The following is a 13,339-nucleotide window of genomic DNA, read 5'->3' on the forward strand; positions in this document are numbered from 1 at the left end:
AAGCACCAGCCCTTTTGGTCAAGCACAATCACTCTACTTAAGCCTTCCCTGTCCTTCATCCTGGTCTATTTAGATGCTGACCTGCATGCCCTTTTTGGCCTTTCCTGCATTTGGGCATGTTGCTTTGCTGCTTGACCGGCCTTCAGCCCTCATAAGACCTCCCAAGCCCGAGTGGTCTGTAGGGAAAATGAAGCTGGCTGTTAAGGGAAAAAGGGGAAGGCACTGACAGGGGAGTGCCCTGCTTTCTGCTTTGCTAGAACGTGACAGAAGAGAGTAATGTTGCTCGGGAGGGGGAGGAAGAAGCGCGATAAGGGCTGTGTAAGGTGCTGCTGGGTGAGTGAAACTCGATAAGAGTCAGGGTGGCAGAAGGCAGAGCCCGTGATGAGGCCCTTGAGGATAAAAACCTTCCCTTCCTTTCCTCAGTTTCACAGAAGTGAAACACAAAAGTTTCTGTCCTGTTCCCCTCCCCAGACACCCTTTTCAGCTCTTAAAAGGCTGGTGGCTTTTTCAGCTACTTGTTCAGCTTTTAAGAAGAGGCGCCTGTGTGCTTTGTACATAGGCTTTTGGGTGAAACACTTGGATGCTAACTGTACCTTTCCAGCCTCATGATAGGCCATCAACATCTAACGTAGCCTTAAGCCAAGGCAGAAATCTGAATTGGAGAAACACATGCAGAAATGGGTGCATAAAAGTAGCCAAACAACATCAAAACCCTGTTTACTGAGCCAGTTGGCGTGGGCCATACCTTGTGTGAAGCTAGGCAGGGAAAGGGAGTGTGTGTGAGGGAACGACATACCCTAGACACCCAGAAGAGGAGAAAAGACATGAGGAAAGGGTTGGAGAATGGGAGCCGGGGGACAACAAAACCATCCTTTTGTGCCCTGGCATGGCCCAATGGGGCTAGCATTAAGAAAATTTGGCTATCAGTGGGCCTCTGGCTAGCAGGGCAGGGTCAATGCCCGTGATTGGTGGGAGAAGCGGAGAGGCCCAGGCAGTCACAGCACCACCTGAAGCTTGCTGCCACCCTCCTAACTTGGCTGCCTATTGGACACAGGTGCCTTATGGTTGATAAGGACAGGAGGGGGTGAGCGGAGGTCACCGGCGACCTCCTCCTCCTCTGCAGCTGGCCCAGTGGTGCTAGTGTGGGAGCATCATTTGGTGGCTCTGAAAGGAAGTGGTCCCTGGCAGGAGCTGCTCTTGTAGACACCACTCTGCCAGAGCCCCTGCTCCTGACTCCCTGCCAGCCTGGGCCAAGAACTGCTTCCTAGATGATCCCGCCAGTGACTTCCACCTCCCCAGGGCCTCCGTTCTTCATCAGGGGACGCTGCAGAAGAGAGGAAAGCAAGCCTGCCCTTCACAGAGTTCAGCTACAAGGCTGGGCTCTGCGGCCTCCAGCTATCCTCCCATGGCCCCTAGCTTCCTGAGGACACCGTTTTTGGCAGGGTAGTGGGAGTACCAGGGCAGACCCATTGCTGCCCTGTCTACTGCTTGTGAAGAACAGGGAAGTCAAGCTCTGAAGAGTCTGGCCCTCCAGGGCCTGGCGGGCTTTGTCTGTGCCATGGCCAGCTTGAAGGCTTGGGAAGCTCTCTCTCCTATGGCCTGGTGACTTCGGCAGTAGCAGAACAGCAAAAAGCACAAGGCATTTGGGTTTTGGAGGTGGGGAGCAGAGTTGGCATTAGGAAGTGGGAGCAGAAGAAGCTTTGTTGGATTTGCATTGAATGGTTGGGGGGGAGGGGGAACCTCCTGCTGCTGCAGGTGCCCCTACAGGTGGTAGGTGAGGACCCGTACAGCAGGGGCATCACTTAGTGTTTGCCAGGAATTGCTCCCAGACTGGGGAATGGTGCAGTTTGTGTGCCACAGGGCATAACCCTTCCCCCCTTTTTCTCCCGGTCAACAAGCTGGGATTTCTCCGAATGCAAGTTTGCCAATGTTCCACCTCATGCCAGGTAACACCATAGGATGTTTTATGGCTGCACAGTGCAGAGTTTTGTTCACTTCATTCCTATTTGCTTGGGCAGAGGGATGACAAAAATTACCTACAATTTATTTTTACTAGTTCCTCTGCTCCGCAGAAATGCTGTGAGCTCATGCTTCCACTGGAAGTGATGGCATGACAGCAAATGTGTCAGAGCATGGCAGTCTTGTCCCCACCTCCTCCCAAGTAACACACAACACATAGCAAACGTCTTTGGGCTCCCCACCAAAACCAGAAGTGCAAGTAGTTATGCCTTACCACAAAGCCCCAGCATTGTAAACTCAAGCTGACTACTCTGTTGACTGCTCAAGATGCTGTGTGTGATCTCCAAGGAAATTGTGTCTGGCTGGGGAAGTCTAAGGAGCAGGACCCTCTCTCCTCCTCCCCAACATACCCTCGCACCCTTGCACTGACTGCAGCAGCTCAGGGTGGGCCACCATGTGCCTTTTGATGTACATTGGCATGCGAAGGGAGACAGGGAGCGGGAGGGTTATCATGAGTGACTGCTACATTAGCTGCTAACTGCCTTTCATTTCCAGTATGCCCCCACAACTGGTTGATGAGTTCTGAAGTATCTACCTGTGCACCACTGTTACCACGTCATCAGCCCATAACCCACTATATTTTGGGGAGGGGAAGAGGCTCCATGCAGAAGCCTTGGCAGGGTGTATTGTCATGGCATAACGTATGTGCAGTTAATCAGATGTTGGGACCCTAGTCACTGACATGGGACAGGGTCTGGGTATGTGTTTTTTGACTTAGCTAGCTGCTGTATATATTTCCCCCAGAGTTCCCCAGAGAAATGTTTTGTTAAGACCTAACAGTCTTTGTGGTAAAACCAATGATGTATGTCACCTCCTTATAGCTCTGAGACCAATGCCATAAGCCTCACAGAACTCTTCTTCCCTAGTTTGTCCCCCTCTCCCCCCACCTCCTCCCCAAATGCATGTACAAAAATGCAGTAGCCTTGTTTGGGTTGGATTCTGAAGTGCTAATACCAGGAGTGGTTGATGCAGTCCATGATGAAGAGCAGCCAAATGGGGTGTCACTAGTTGTGCCTTGACAAAAGTCTTTTGTAAGGGTCCAGGCATGGAACCAGAGAGCCTGTCCTCCTCGTGGCAGTCCCAGGACTCAAACAAACAAGCATCAGATCCCACCTGATGACCTGTTGAAGACCTTCATAACCTGGGCACATCTCCTGTTCAAAGTGCAGTTGCTGTGGGTTTTCAAAATCAGGGCCTTCGTCTTCATGGCTTTAGTTTTCAATGCCCTGATTAAACTAGACACAGCCTGAAGATTAAGCCTAAAATTTAGAGTAATCTTCCAGATTACTGCAAACCATAGAGAGAGAATGGCACTTTAAGGGGGCAGTTCATCTCACCTAAGGCACTTATTTTAGTGGGGGATAGACTATCTGCTGCTCTCCACTGAGTATAGAGGAAGCTCAGATGACTAGATTAGACCAAATATCTAACTTTCAGTCTGACGAATTAAGGGTTTGTTTCAGTATAGGCAGGACCAGCCTGTATGTATAACTTCTGCTTACTTTTACAAAAATACTATGTATAGTGGGCATGGTAGGACAGCTGCTTTAAGCAATGAAAGGATACAAGATTAGATCCAAAAAGTCCCTTGAAGTAGCCCTCAGAATTGATTTAACTGAAGTATTGCCAGTGACTTGTTAGTTACAAATGAATCTTCATTCTGCATCATATGTGAGAGGAAGATATAGAAACAAGAGCAAAGAGTAAAGATGCAAAAAGAGCTTTTTTTTTGAAATGTAAGACTTTTGTCCCGCTGTATAGAACAGTCAAATTAGATCTGGTTCTACCCTTCAGGTCTCCATGACTTTATGCAGTAGTGTTTGCCTTTGCCTTGGATTACTGATGGCTTTCTGCTCACGCAGCAACTATGGGCATTTAAAGACCTGGCCAAGACTCTGCTTTTGTTACTGCTACATGCCTGTGGTCTTGCCACGGTAGAGCAGAGCAGGGCAGTGGGACACAAGCCCCACGGAGCTGGGGACCCCAGTTCGTGTCCCAGCGCTGCCCTCTCCTGGCAGGCCCTACTGAGCTGCAGGGTCTGGACCAGCCACTAGCTCTTCCCCGCTGCACCATGCAACAGGCTGGGTTTGCTGCCGTGCTATTTTCCTGAGCAGAGTGTTGGCAAAAGTTACCCACGACTTATTTTTCCCATTTTCTCTGCTCAGATGTTCTTGAATTCTCTGTGCAGTCATGAAACACTGTGAGATTGTCCTTGGGTTGCCATGAAAAATGGGCAACTCAGAATAGGCCTGTGTTTAGAAGAAGTCAGTAAACATACAATTTGCAGGAGAAGGAAGCTAACACTACGAGTGTCTTGAATGATTTTCTTATCTCTAATTCAGCTCAGTTAAAAAACCCAAAAGCTGAGGGTTTTTGTTGTTGTTGTCTAAAATTAGGTACCCTACACCTCTAGCTGACCGTTCTTATATATCTGCCATTTAGAAAATGGAGACCCTGGTTATGCTTCTCTAATAAGACCCTAGATCTTATTTTTGCAAACCGCTTAGATTCTTTGGCCCTGTATCCTGAAATAATTTAGATGCCTGACTCCCAGTAAATTCCAGGCATTACATGCCCTTAGGAATCTATTATATGCTTAAGTCCTGTAGATTTGTAACAATCTGCAAGTTACACCATGTGTGCAGCACTGCTATGTTCAACATACCCTAACTCAAAGCAGACTGATACAGTTACAGAACACAGTGAGGGCTCAGGCCAAAATATTAGCTCAGATTTCAGGAGAACTGTGATCTCAGGCTACCGAGATGATTAGGGGATTAGAGTATCTCTCCTCTGAAGAAAGGCTGAGAGAGCTCAGCCTGTTCAGCCTGGAGAAGGCTGAGAGGGAATCTCATAAATTCATACAAATTTCTAAAGGAAGGGTGTCAAGAGGATGGGGCCAGACTCTTCTCCGTGGTGCCCAGCGACAGGACAAGAGGCAACGGGCACAAGCTGAACCACAGGCAGTTCCATCTGAACCTGAGGAAAAACTTCTTTCCTGGGAGGGTGACAGGGCACTGGCACAGGTTGCCCAGAGAGGTGGTGGAGTCTCCTTCCCTGGAGATATTCAAAACCCGCCTGGACGTGATCCTGTGCAATGTGTTCTAGAGGACCGTGCTTGAGCACGGGGGTTGGACTCGATGATCTCCAGAGGTCCCTTCCAACCTTGGCTGTTCTGTGATTCTCTGTGATTCTGTGAGTGGCAAGACAATTAGGCTAAAACGTGTTGCCTCTGAGACTCGAATCAGAACTTTGCTGGTAGAGTTAAACTTTTTCTGGTGGTAGCAATATTTTGTATGCAGACATCTCTTTAGTCACCTCTGAAAATATTTTTAACTGGATTGATCAGTTACTTTGAGGTATTTGAAAGTTTGAATCTCTCTTATGAGGGCTCACACCCCATCCTCCCATCTGCCAAAATACATCCCTGAGATGGGCAGAAACGAAATATTTCTATGCTGATAAATTTTGGCTGATAAGGCAGTGGGATTCAAAACTTGTTTGGCTTTTCTAAAAAGCTCAAATTCTTTTTCTGAGGAGAAGTCACCATAGCAGGTACAAAATACTATTTTGCCTTTAGTTGACAAACTAAAGCCCCTTTGGGGGCTGATTTCTGGTTTCACGATGAGGGGGTTATGGATTTGCAAGCTGCAATTTGCTTCTGCATTCCTAAGCTATGGTGCTGTCGGCTTACAAATTTCATTGACTCTTGATCTCACTAGTTTGTACACCTAAACTTGAAGCTAGCTAGAAAATCTGCTGAGTAACATTGCCTTCCTGAACAATACACAGATTCAGCCAACTTGCTGAACTGGTGCAGTTGGTGGCACAGTTCTACCATACATAGAGCACTCTTTGTCCACTTCAGTATGAAAGCTCTTTCAGCTGTAAAACCGTAAACCCATCTTCCTTAAAAAGCGATTGCTCTGGTCACACTGTGGGGCTCTAATATGCCATATTCCTCCGTTGTATTCTTCACTTCTGGCAATCACAGGAAAAGGGATGTTTAAACAAGTATTGCTGAGGAGATAGAAGCCAGGGTCACAAAAAGGGTTCTAAGTAAAACTGAGTAAAGGATCTTGTAGAGACACCCGTGAAGATTGTGGTAGAAAACAGAAAATACAGGGCTGTTTCAGGGACTTGCCTATTCTAGTTGATGAGACCGCATCTCAATTCTGCTCCCTGGTACAGAAGTCACATGTCAAAGAAGCAGCTTTTGAACTGCACTGAAAGGAAGAGAGAGTGTCCGTGGAGAAGAATGGCCCTTGGGTTTTTTGAAGAGATCTCATCCCAGAATGCAAGGATTATGACCCTCCTCCAATGAGCCTGCATTGCAGACAGTGACAGGTAACCTTTCCAGAGCTAATCATCACTTCCTCACCATCAGAAACAGATCTCATTCTTCGGTCTCTGATGCGGGGAGTTGATACCTACAAAAGCCAACTGCAGAAATGCAACCGTTTCCTGAAAGACTGGGCACAGTAGCTACGTTTGTTTCTGGTGCACAGTAACACCACGAGCTACTGAAAAGGTTTGCAGGGAACCTACACGTAATAGTCTGTATTGGCTCGTCATGGCCAGTACAAGCAATGCAAGGAGTTAACAAATAGCCTTGTGATCTTGTCTCTTCCTGTGTCGTGGTACAGTCCGATCAGATATCAGAGGCTTAGTTACCTGATCAGCTATTGAGCACCTTGCCAAATCTTTGACCCTTAGAGCTTGTTCCTGTTCCTAGCAATAAGCTGGCTGAGAGCTGATGCTAATGTTTACCAGCTTATGGTACAAGAAGCACAAAGTATTAGAAAGGTAACTGATCATGTTGCTGGCTTTGTGCTTTGCTCCCAGGTGACCCATAACATCAAATGTGTAAGAAAATACCTCATAATTGTTACCTCACATGACTTACTCCATGAACAAACACAATAACTGCCTTGGGATTTTAAGTGATCCTGGGGCAAGGAGACATGGTCTACCTGAGCGTACAAGCAAGGAGTGTTTATGAGACAATCTATCCAGATGGCATTAGTACAAGTTACAATGGGGAGATCTTTCTGTGTTTAAAAGTGCCATAATTTCAGATCCAGGCACACGGCAGAGTGAGAGTCCTGAGGAGACTAATCTCTTCCTCTGCAAAGAGGCAGCTTTAAGATTTCACAGAACCACGTGTCCTCTTCACAGAGTGAGTGAGAGGCTACCTGTCTCACTTGCATCACTCAGTACCTCTCTGAGAAGGCATCCCTTCAGTTAATACATCCCCTAGGGCAACAAGTTTGACATGAGGTTATTCCCACCTTCCTATAAATCAACACTAATTAAAGCCAGATATAGTATGGCTCTTCCTTGGGGTAAGGTATGGGCTAAATTCTTTCAAAATTGTAAGGGGCTTGCTTTGTATATAGTTACATATTTCTGCACGATGGGCTAGACTCAGCCATAACATAAGCTTGTGCAAGTGCTACTGTAATTGGAGGTGCTTGCACTTAAACTCAGCCTTTGGTGCGAGTCAGTTATCCCCATACAACAGCTTCACTTAGTGAGAGCGACATGACCCAGATTTCAGAATTAATGAATACGCTGAAAATTCTTAGGCTGGTTCCCATAGTTATCTGAAAGCTACTGTTAAAAAAAAAGGTACCAATGAAGAGAGGGGGAAGGAGGAAGAGGAGAGAGCAATATCATGGGCAAGGTTTGGCCGTGTGATAAGGAGAGAGGTGATGATCCTGAAGCAGCAGAACCTATAGGATAAAACCCAGAGCAAGTCATCCAGGAAGCCATTATTTTTTGCATTCTGCGACTTCAGTGCTCTGTTCACTGTTGAGTGTATTCTATTGACAATAGTTATTTATAAGTGGCTACCACAGTGGTGAAATGCAGTGCACTGACAGCCATTAGATCAGCAAAAGCAGAAAGGTTGACAGACAGACAGACTTCTCCACAGCTTATTCAATAAAAACAAACTGCCTCAGCTTAGAACATGAAACTGTTGTTTTTCCCCCTTTGCAAAGGAAGTGCAGCTTGCAGCAATGTCTTGTTCAATCAGAATGAACTTCTCTTAGCTTCCGCTTAAAGTGACAGCAGAAATATTCTAGTTCTACTTCTGTAGAACTGCAGAAGCATTAAATCAGGTGGTTAGCATAGTCCTTCCCTAAATGTGGATGGCATCAAAATATCCTGTGAGACATGGGCTGAAGATCCAAGAGAGTTAACAACTGTGTTTGTCAGTCTGTCATATATTACCATTTTATAACATTGGCAGCTTGTCATGGTAGCATGAAAAACAAGTTGTTTTCATACAGGGCTTTGTACTGGGCCCACCATTGAATACCTCTCATTAACAGGTTTCTTTTCTTCTTCTTATTATACTCTTTCTCATATTTTTATCCCTGCTTTTAACTCCCTTTACTTTGTACATTGCTATCCGTGTTCAGATGGCACCATTGTGCTTTGTACGGAGAACAAAACACGACCCATAATTTTATGAAGATCTAGATTTTCCTAGGAACATTTTTTTCTCCATGAGCTGGCAGGCCGTATGTGCAGTAGTCTGGCTAAAAGGAGTTTTCTGCTGATTTTAGAGTAGGGAGAACTCAATTAAACAGAAGCAACAAAAGCAGAATGAAAGAAGAATATACAGCACACTGCAGCAGTAGCTGAAACGATTATATAGTACATGACATTGCAGGAGGTTGAAAAGAATACACTGTTGGTGGCTGTTTTGTTACTCTCTGTGAAGAAACTTTGGAGGCAATTTCTTCTGCTCTTCTGACCCCACAGTTACGGTTATTGCTTTTTGGTGATATATTACTGTACTACCAAATGACCTCCACATTTGAATCATAAATCAGTAGGCTTCCAAATCAAAGCTACTTAATCTTCCAACAGCAGAAGATGCTATGAGCTATTTTAATACCATTGCGAGCAAAATGGTCTCCTGCCCCCCGGTATAAGTGGATCAACTGAGCTTTTCAAGCTGTGATTTGAAGGAGTTGGGGGATGGGAGATGGAAGGAGGGAGAACTGAGCTGGCACTGTCTCCTGCTTGAATTCCCAAGGGTGTCACATTCCCTAGCAACAGTCTAGCAGCACTTGCTCAGAAAGGTGAGAAATTCTTTTCTGTCTGAAAACATGAAAGGAGGAAGCAGCAGCTGACGCTGCAGCAGCAGCCACTGCAGCAAGCGAGGAAGGGCCCTGCGCATCCCAGTCTTGCTGCGGTGGAGCAGAAGCAGCAGACGTATACAGGGAAGGGCATGTGATCAGAGCAGCACGTATGTTCTTAGTGGTAGGATATATGCTACAGTTGCAAAGTTATTAGGATTAAAGCAAGCTGTGAAATTAAAACCTAATGGCTATTTCAGAATAACATGTAGAAACAAGCCCTATAATCTTATAAATTAAATGCAAACACTCAGTACTAACTTTGGATTACTATTAACCTGTTAAGCTGGCATAGTCTCATTTTTTTTATCTCATTCTACCTGAGTACCAAATGGAAGCCACTAACTCCATTAAGGTACTCAGATTCGATAAAGTATCAAACTCACTAGTGTCTAAAACGTTTCTCTATTTTAGCTTACCACAGGCAGCACCACCCCCAAATGGCCATACACCAGTGTCCAGTATTTTGTGCCAGAGGAACAGGATGCAGATTAGCTATACAATTATTTACTGAAATAATTTTCTCTTTCCTCCTCCTTAAAGGTGCTTGAAAAATGAGCCTTATGTAAATAAACAAATGGTAGGTCAATGGCATGATAAATAGTGCTGTGAAAGGAGGACATGGGCCACATGGTGGCACTCTGCCCATATAAACCTTTTGTCACTAGGCAGATTGACAGGCTATGCAATATCCATCTCAGCAGAGGTCCCCATCCCAGACAGTGCCCTGTCCCTTTAAGTCCCATGAAAGGTGCTTATCACTATACACAGGAAGTTTCCTAAAGAAAATCAGGCTATGAGGTATCACACTTTGAACTAATAGCAATGGTTACTGAATGTCATGAGTGCTGCAGGCACTTCTTTTCCCAGAAGACCATCCCAGCATATAAATTAGGAAAAAATTGAAAAGCAGATGTCACTCTCAAGTATCTGGTACAATATAGAGGCATGCAGAGCACAGTTCAAACAGGCTACTGGTCTACGAGACCAATCTTACAGTAGTAGTGTTGTCATAGCTGCGAGACACCAAGAAAATAGTTGACAAGATTTGTGGAAAAAAGGCAATTCATTAAAGGACCACCCACAGCTTTCTAACATGTGAGGGGGCTGTATGTTGAAAAACTTGTCTGTTTTTTGCCTGCTGCACCAATTGGTCAGACAGAATGAACTATTTCTCCCTACAGACCTTACAATAAATCTGCATCAGCCTTTCCACAGTTTGTTGATCAGCTCCTGCTGGACAAGCTATTTTATGCTTTTAAATGCAGTCCACGTGAAGTCACTTCAGCACACTCACATACCCAAGTCTTTTTTCGTTTGATCTTGCTCGTGTAAGACCGACACATGTTTAACCATGTAAAAGAGTTAATTACCCACGAGTTTACAATCTTCCTTTTGTCTCCTAATCTGAGAGCTCCTGAGCATGTCGAACTGCAGCAGTCACAGCCTAGTGCTATCAGCAGCTCACAAGTGCTGCTTTGGCCATTCAGGCTTGCACATCAGGACATCGGAAGTCTCAGCAACACCTAATGCTAAGACTCCTTACTACTTGGGAGAGGGTCTGCTTCTACCGTGAGTAGCCTCAGTCCCAACCCCCTTAACACCTCTCTCTGTAATATTTGAAGAGCTATGGAGCCAATATTATGCCCCTCCATATCCCAAGCCTCTATTTTTTGCAGAAAGAGAAGGGCTAACATACATTTTAAATGTGCATTACCATGAGTGCACTCATTTCATCATTCAGTTGAGAAACCACAAAGCCATCTCTCTTCAAAGGTCTCCTCCTTATGAGCTGCAACTGCAAAAGCTTACCTGCATTACAGCCCTCCTCAATAAGCCACTTTGAAACAGAGTACAAGTAAATGCTGAAATAAGCCAGAGATCTAGGCCCACTGCACTCCTCCTTGCTTTCCCTGAACAAGGGCGCTCTCTCAGTTAACATGAAATAGAGTGGCATAAGAGAGTCATGTAAATACAGATAGAACTTGTTATCTACATCAATAACAAACAAGATGAAAGGAGACCTTTACCCTCACAGCCAACCCATGGAAGTTAAAGGGAGAGCCTGCTTCAGATCTGCACAAAGGCATCTTGCACAAGCCACCCACAAAGAGGCAGTAGGAGGCACAACTGCTCATCAGAGGGACAGCAATAGGAGCTCCATTCTTCCTCCTGAAATACAGCCTGCTTGATTCAGAGAACAAGGAACAAACACATCACTATCTTTGCTTCCTGCCCTCCCCCACAGGAGTCATAAAGTTTAAAAAAAAAAAAAAACCCACAACCGTCTTTAGATTGAAATGTATTTAGTACCAGTCTGCATTGCAGCGAAACTATAGGCAAGGAGGGTGTTCAGAGCCAGACAATCATTTACAAACTACAGTGGGACTGGGGAGCACATGGAACAACTCTCCCCATGCATATTCTAGAAGTCACTTAATTTACACAGTTTGTATTATTTACTGAGGATAGGACCAAACAGTCAGCAGCTTGATTAATCCTGGTGAAGGGTGATGGTTTTCCAACAGCACGTAATAGGATGTGCTAAAAGGCACGCCACTAAAAAGGCACCACTTGACTCACGAAGCTTCTCCTTGCAGCCCCACTATTCAGAAGCTATTCCAATTCATGACCAGTTCCAGCTCTGACAATACTTTGACTATGTTTAAAAGAAAATTCTGTGACTATAGGTATGAGAAACTGTTCTAGGACAGAATATCTAATGTCAGATAAGTGTGGCAAAGCTATGCAATCCCCCTCTCCCTCCCCTAAAAAAACATTAAGTGAGAAGATACATACCTGAGGCAAAAATAAGTAAAGATGAACTCAGGTATCTGTTCTTTGGTTCTTTACATTTAAAAAGCTGCCTACTGATTCAATTCTCCTTGCACTGAACTCAAAAGAATCTCTATTTCCTGAACCAGCTAAAAACATTTAAGACTCTTAGTTTGTGTAGTCATCTCAGTGATAAAAAACAGTTAAATTGAAGGGTACCAGAACAGATTTTTTTTGATTATCCACTGCTACATACACTGTGTAGCGAGGCCCAGCAGTAAAAACAAGATCTAGAAAGCCAAAATATTCAACAATAACTGCAATTTAACTAGCTTCTCATCTTCATTATTTTAGTAGTCAGATGAACAAAACTGTTTTTGAGGAGGCATCCAGTTTTCTCAATTTGTTCGGTATTTAAAGTTTGGTTTTGTAGGATGTGCTGTGTGTAACCTTAAAAAGGGCCAAAGAATCATACAAACTATTTCAGGCTGGTTTAGAAACCTGATTTTAGAACAGTTTAACTGGGAACAGCAGAGTGCCCAAACCTATTTTTAAGCTACAAACCACACCTCTAACAAATAACCAGGCTTTTGTCACGCATATTAAGAAAATTAATCTTTCTGGCTATGTTTCACCCCTTCCCTAGAAGTCTAGGCAACTGCAGAAAGCTAACGTTGGTTTAAAAATCTAACCAAAGCAAGTAACAAGTCCACTTCTCACCTGCAATTCACTCATACTACTCCAAAATGGGAAAAAAAAACTTGCACTTCTTCCCAGGGGATGCATGGAAGAAGAAAGGAAAGGGAGAAAAGTAGAGGAAAATACATAAGAATACAGAGTAGGCAGCCACAGATTGGGAAAAAGACAACTGTTCAACTCCTGCCAGTTTGATTCCCTGCTTACGGAAGTTGCAAGACAAATAGCAGCTACAGAACACTGAGCAAAACACCATGTGCGTCAATGCCTAGAGTTTCCCATTACTGCAAGCTATTTTACCTCCTCTAAGGCTTGAGGGTTGTTACTACACTTGTATAAAGTTCAGACTCGCATACATGTCATTTCTCCTTCAGAAATACCAAGCTTATGTGAACTACAAGGTGCTAAGATAATAAGTTATCCTTATTTATATGCATCTCATGCTTCTCACTTATAACAGATTTAATGTGTCCCCTTTTCTAGGGGGAGGGAGAGGGGGTAACTCCTTTTGTGACTGAACAACAGTACTCAAGTGGAAGCTTTATATACCAACTTTTCTAAAGCAGGAAATAGTAGCCAGCATTAGCATCAGTTCTAAGTTTTACTGACCTAGCAGGGCACGCCTATTAGGCTTTCTTGTATGCCTGTTACAAAGTTCAGCTATTGCATAACTGGGAAGAGCACAATAGGCAGGA

This window comes from Struthio camelus, chromosome 3 (assembly GCF_040807025.1).
Source record: "Struthio camelus isolate bStrCam1 chromosome 3, bStrCam1.hap1, whole genome shotgun sequence".
NCBI lineage: Eukaryota > Metazoa > Chordata > Aves > Struthioniformes > Struthionidae > Struthio > Struthio camelus.